The following is a 7,223-nucleotide window of genomic DNA, read 5'->3' as shown; positions in this document are numbered from 1 at the left end:
GGTCCCCGCAGCTAAGGACTTTCTGTTGGAACTACAGGCAGTCCATCAAGTGGTGCGACTATATCAGGATAAAGCTAAGGAGGATTATAAGAGAGTCGTGAACAGATCTCGGAGCGTGATGCCGGCATTGACTATGGGGGATCGAGTGTGGCTGTTCACTAGACACCTTCTGTCAGACCGGCCAGTCAAGAAGTTAGACCACCGTTACCTTGGCCCATTTCCTGTTGAAGAAGTCATCAATCCGGTCGCCTATCGCCTAACATTGCCACGTTTGATGCGAGTCCATCCGGTCTTTCATTGATCTCTCCTTGTTCCTGAACAGTCAGATTGTCCTCTTCACCAACCAGATCATCCCCAGCCAGAACCTCATGACAATGAGGAGCCGCCCAAGTATGAAGTTGCCAGTATCCAGGATTCCCAATGGCTGAAAGGACAGTTCCAATACCTGATTGAATGGAATGGCTGTGGGCCAGAGGATTTTACCTGGGAGGATGCAACCTCCGTGCACGAACCTGCTTTGGTGCAGGCCATCCATGATCAATTCCCATCTAAGCCATACCCTAAGCGTTAGACCCAGGGGAAGAGCCCTGTGGTGAGGGATTGTGTTGTGGCCCAATAGCGGCCGGCTGAGCTGTTGGTGGAATCTGAACACTATGGGACCGCCCTGGAGGCTGAGGAAGACTCTGGGGAGTGTTCAGAGTCAGAGCAGGGACTAGAGAGGCCTATTGGCCACCAGGTGGCATCTAGTCAGGGAGCAGTGAGGAAGAACAGAGGGAGGCTGTACTGATGTACGTATGCATAGGGCTGTGAGGAGGAAGGAGCAGCTTTGGAAAGAGTCACAGAAGGAAATAGGAACAGGTGGCTACTGATTGGCCCCTCCCAGAGAGCTTATAGATGGGGCGACGGGAGGGGAATTTTGCAGGAAACAACCATTCACTGACCCAGCCATAGAGAAAGATTGGGAGAATTTCATGAGTTCAAGCCTTGTTTCATAGATAGCTTTCTGGGCTCCCAGCCAAAGGGTTGCTTATCTTCTTCCTTAGTTGTGGCAGACAGTCAAGTCTGAGTCCGTATATGTTGTAGAGGCTTGGGGCAGAACAGGTATTATAGCACAAAGTGTATCAGGAAACGGGGGACATCTTGAGCCTGTGCTAGGTCTCTCAGTCTTCCTCACTCTTTCTGCTTCACTTAATGACTATATCAGGGAGAGCAGGAGGTCAGGGTTTTTAAGTGAGATAATCTTCCTTAATGATCATTATATGTGGCCATAAAGAGTTTAGGTTGAGAACTACTTGTAGTGCAGATATATTATTCCCTTGCCACTAAAATGTTTGCTACTTTGCATCCTTGTCACCGTTCTTCTTTCAATTCAAACAGTCCATAGTCATCAAATTGTCGACCTCTCTAAATTAAAATAAGAACTAAAAATTTTGAATAAGCTTTAAAGAATTTAACCATGATCTACCAGTTTTCGGTATTTTATCAGTCATATCTCAATGGTTCAGAAAAGTTCCTTGCTGTATTAGCTTTGAATTATGTGAGAAAGGTACATGATTCTGTTTCTTGAATATCTTGCAGTATATAAAAAAAGCCCTAGCTTCTTACCCCAGAGGTTCCCAAAATTTCTCTGTTCACAGTGCCTTTAATGTCATGAAGATATGACATTGTAAATCAGTGATACAAATCCCAGCTTCACAACAAACATTGCAAAAGTTTAAAATATTCTGTGACCTCTGTGAGTTACCTTAGCAGAGTTTGGGAACCATGAATCTAGCCTAATCTTTTCTTCCATTAGTAACTCAACATACCACTTAGATGTGAATTTGCAATTTCATCAAATGATATGCCTGTTCAATGCCTCTGAATAAATGAACATAACATCTTAGTTTTTGATACCAATGGAAATATTTGTCCCTGCGCTTGAGTCTCCCATCAAAGGACTAACCAGGTCCAACCCAATTTTAGTTGTCCTTACTGGTGAATTGTTTCCTACCTTGAACACAGTCCACAAAAATGTTGCTGTCCTTATTGACAGAAAGAGAGCTCATTACACAGGCATTTTCAGCTTTGTTTCTGTTTTTTTCTGACCAAACATTAACTGTCAGGTAAGGAAATATTCCAGAATCACTCACTGGAAAGCAGTTAAATTTTGACAGCAGTGTTAGTCTATTGTCAAATTTCCCTCTAGTTTATGTACCGTAAGTATTTTGTACAGCTGGACAAAAAGAAACTGACATTCAGCTTGTTTGGGCTTCTTTCATAGATGCAGAACTATTCTGAAATGTTACTAAATCTGTATTCAAAGTAATTGTACACAATATGGTAATATGGTTTCTTTCAATCACAGGTTTTAGTGAGCCAACAATCTCTCCCAGTTCTTCATGCAGGTCCACTCTCCTGCTACTTTCATTGGTGTTTGAGATGGTGTGTATATGTTCGAGATGTTTCTCAGTCCATGGACAGTAACTTCTGAGTTTGCATGAAATCTGTATCCCAGGGTCAAGGACAATTTGAAACCACAGTTTTCAGTGTACAACAATTCCAGGATCTACTTGAATATATCCCAAGGATTACTATGGCAATACTTTATTACCGTATGTTGCCCTGATGGGAAGAATCTATAAAAATTAGACAAATTAAAAAATAAAATTACTGTAGAACTTTAGAGAAAACTTTGCCTAAGTATTCTACCAAAGTCTCATTGTGACTTCTTTTTTAAATTGAGCTTTTGTGAGCATTGACATACATTACACGTACAATAATTCTAGCACGGAAATCAGTAGTAGTAGTTTCCTATGGTTTGCAGTTGCTTTACGACGCGGGACTAACCTGCTGCAAATATAGAGATTAGTTGCCCCCTTCGGGCAAGGGACAATAACCAGACGAGACTTCTGCCATGGTCTGAAGTCCCCGCCCCGCTGGGGATACCCCGTCTACCCGCCCTCAGCTTTTCTCCACTACGTCAGGCTCCACTACGGGCAGTCCCTGCGGCCTCCACTTTACCCCCTTCCATCTGTCACACGGGGGAATCCCGCCCAGATGTCTCTTTGCACAATGAGTACTAGTTGTAAAGATCAAGATTTGGCTTTTCCTTTCACTCAGGCAGTGAGAAAAGTTTGGCACCAGTGGGCATGTACCACTATAAATATCTTCCGCTCACGCTATATTTGGTTTGTCCGGGCGTGTTGCTTTTCCGAAATAGCTTCCATCCGGCGCGAAATACCAAGCATTGGAGTATCACACTCCCGCCGGCTCCCGCCCAGTTTAATCCAAACCAACCATACAATCCGTTTCACAGGCCGCGCCTTTGCGCGCGTCCATCACCTGTTTAAAAAAAAGTCCACGGGGACTAAATTTAGTAACATCGTGTGCGTCAATCACGCGCTTTCCCTGCGTCAAGCCTTTTTTTATCTCCGCCCTGCTTGTAATAATATCCAGGACGTCCCGTGTCTGGATTGGTTAGAGTGTCACGAGGGCCGACGTTCCATCGTGACGTCCTTGCTCCGATTGGTTCTGAAAGGGGCTCCTCGATGTAGAAGAAAATAAAAGCGACGGGGGGGGGGGGGCTCCGAACTGGCGGCATGCTGTCTATTACAAGGCACGGAAAGGCTTCTGCATGCTCCATGCTTATTTTAAAAGCCTCCATCAATCATTTGTACAGTAGTACAGTATAAATACCCGACTGAATATGCATATCGGCCTTACTCAAGATAACTTTGGTAATAAGTCTCACTCATTCAATGAGACTTCCCGATGTAATTGCAGGCGATTGAAGTCTTAGGTTTTCCCACATATAAATACGTATCTCATGCATTTCACAGTTCAGATATTATCTTACAATGTTGAAGAATAGTTTACTGACGAGGCAAATTAAATTGCCCTTCCGCCCTATGAAAAGCCACGCGTAAATTCAATATGGTTCTGTTTTCATGGGACAACTGTATAGTTCATTTCTGGAATAACAAAAGTTTCTCTGAGCCATGGTAATGATTTGGCAATTTGAAATCCATACATATACGCAAATTGGAAAATGCTCTTTTGCCTAGAAGAATATGCAAGAAAAACAATTTCATGCTGTCCACTGCCTTTCAATCACTTCATCAGAATCCCAGTTGTAAAATCGGCTCTCCTCCAGTCAAGTGCGCTCTCTATAAATTTACTTCTATCTGAATGAAGAACGAGAATTCCACGTTTCCTTTGTAGAAACCTATGTAAGGCAAAATCAAATGAAATACACTGCTGGATAGACATTATACTTCTATTATTTTGAACCTAATAAATGTGCAAGAAAGATCACAATGGGTGTTGTCCAAATAGTAAGTTAGGTCCGTAGAATTCCTGCTGGGAGATTCCTTCCCAGATGCCCGTTTATTAATCCTTCTTTGCAATAGTATCTTTGGGCAGCAAGAAGCTGCGTTACACTATGAAATCGAAGTGAAGATTGAAAACTCCAAACTACACTTCAGAACAAACAGCGTTCCTCTAAAGTTGAAAAGTTATCTTTTTCTTTTGGCTTTCCATCATACAACGGCGCGAAGTGGTTGTTTTCCAAGCATGAACTTTGTTAGGGTATTCCTAGATTCTGTTCGCAGTGCAAAATGCAAGGTTGCGGCGTCTGCTCTCTCTCTCTCTCTCCCTCCCTCCCTCCCTCTCTCTCTCTCTCTCTCTCACACACACAAACACACAGACCTCCCCCCCCTCTCTCTCACACACACACACCAGTGAGGCAGGCAGAAGGCGGAGGTCAGCAGTGTCAGGCTCCCATGGCGTCATTACTGACGCTCGCATTCCAGCCGCTGTATGAGAGGCCGCTAGGGTTCCTCTGGCATAAATGACGTGCGGCGAGGAGAGAAAGGGGGAGCGGGCGCGCGCTCCGAAGCTTCCTTCCTCCCTCGCTACTTTCCTCGCTCCCTCCCTCCAGCTCTCTTAGAATCTACGAGGGCGGCTGCGAGCCCTCCAGAGCTAGCTGGTGTATATAAACAAAGGCACATTGCGCCTGCTTGAGCTCTCCTTAAAGACCCAAGTTCTTACCGCAGCAACTAGCAAGAGACGCGGCTATTCTCTACTACTGCTAACCACCTTCCCTCTTTTTTTCATTTCTCTTCCCTTCCCTTCAAAGCCTCAGGAAAACTCATTCTCCAGGGCTGGAGCGTCCTCGAAGCCTTGCGCTTTTTTTTTCTCTTCAACGTCTCGGGATAGCGCTCGCTGGCTGTCGTTTTGAGGGAATAAAGCGTTTGGCAAACTACATGTAAAGACGGAACCACCACAGAAACCGAGTAGGTATACAATGAATGGGATGCTGGAGGGGAGGGGCGATACTTGAATAAAGTTTGGATACTTTCGATCAAGGCAAATGTGGGCATGGGACTAGAGCCTCTGCCTTTCCGCAGCAGTGCTTGGTGAAAGAGTAGAAGAATCAGAACCGAGTCCAGAAGTTGGAGCTACAGACTTGAGGTGTGAGATTTTGGTAAGCTTCGGCAAAGTGGGGGAGGAGTGCTCTTTCGCTTGCTCTCGGCCGGCGTCGCTTTTCTTCTCCGCGGCTTGCAGTTGTCATGGGAATGATGCTAGAGGGCTTGCCCACGCCGCCGTGATGAATGGCAGCAATTTGTCCTCGTCCGGTGCTACCGGAGATCAGCGTCCTTTCAGAGAAATATGTGCTTTTGCCCTTTTGCTGAGAGTTTTTGTGGCGAGAGCGTGGTTTCGGCCAAAGGGTGAGCCAGGTTTAGGGAGAGAGAGTGACAAAAGACAATAGGGCAGTCTGGAGAAGAAAGCAATGCTTGTTGGAGGAGTTGGCCGTGGAAGTTGCTGGGGGCTTTTTTGCTCGTGAAAGGGGAAGAAGGAAGTCAACAGATTTCTCCTGCTCCTGGCTCCATCCTTGACCCTTTTCAGCGGCTAGCGCACCAGGAGCTCGCACGTGCAAAAAAGATTGAGAGGAGCCATGAAGGCGCCGCGGAGATTATTCCAAACTTTTCTTATCAGATCAAGCGGTGAAAGTCGCTGCATTCGTACCCCTTTTTTGATAACTGTGCTGGAAGATGACATTTTACTAAACGAAGCATGTGGCGAGATTCCCTTATGCTGATCCTCAATGCCTCTTTCTAGCGGGCTGAATCCTAGAAGCTGAGTGAAATATCTGGAGATGCAGAGAATATCTGCTTCATTGTTAAATACAGTTGGAAAAAGGAAGTAACTTTACTGTTTGGAATATTGTTTGAATCCTAGTATTGCTTCTTCTACAGGTGTATAGCTAGAGAGATTTGCTGTTCTAAGGGGAAATCATTTGAGAGGAAAGAGGAAACAATAATCTCAGAACACCTGTTTGATACCACTTTTGAACCTTGAAAGTTACTTTGAAATAAGTACTCATGACCATTACCAAAAGTGAGTCTCTACCCAGTCATGATTTTCAGCTCTCCTTAAAATTAAACTATGAAATTGCAGGGGAATTGTAGCTATTATTATTAGCTATATATAGACATGATATAGTAAATTATAGGGCTTCCAATTACATTATCCATGGTCTTAATACCACTTTAAAAGAGGAGAGAATGGTAATTTGGTGTTTTTTCTTTTGTATTGATGTCGCCTATGTTCCATTCTTTTAAAAACCTTAACCAGATCCTTCCTTTTTCTGTTAGTATGATAAACTGACAGAAAATACATTGGATTAATTGGTTCCTAAGGATTATACGTTTTTCTAAGGGAATTACAAAAATAGAAAAAATAGTTTGGGAATGCAAAGAAATTACAAAGATTGTGATGATTAGTATTTTGCTGTCTGTATCAAATGCAAACATTCTGGAATTGTAAACTAATGGAATAAATGGTGCAATGGAACTATTTTAGGGAAAGCACCTATTGAAATAGTTGAGCAAACTCATGGATAAGGAGTCAAAGAACTTTCTTCTTTGATGACAAACAAAATTAAAATTATTAAGAGATGCAGTCCCCAACTGATTCACAATTATAGGAAGGGTGTGAGGATGAGGTTCAGAGCATTTCTCAAGGCACCTTCAATAAGATGGAATTTGAGAAGAGAGTCATTTAGCATTTCAGGTGGTATTTCTACACAACAGAGGTTGCTGGACTGAAATGATTTGCCAAAAGCATTGGTGATTTATATCTGAAAGGAGGCTATCAAATATAGTCACCTGGCCTTGCTCTTCACTATCAGAGCATGAGATCATCAATGGTTAATGCAGGGAAGTAATGAGATATTCTCA

Source organism: Thamnophis elegans, chromosome Z (assembly GCF_009769535.1).
Source record: "Thamnophis elegans isolate rThaEle1 chromosome Z, rThaEle1.pri, whole genome shotgun sequence".
NCBI classification, from domain to species: Eukaryota; Metazoa; Chordata; class Lepidosauria; order Squamata; family Colubridae; genus Thamnophis; species Thamnophis elegans.
Note: the sequence above shows the minus strand (reverse complement) of the source record.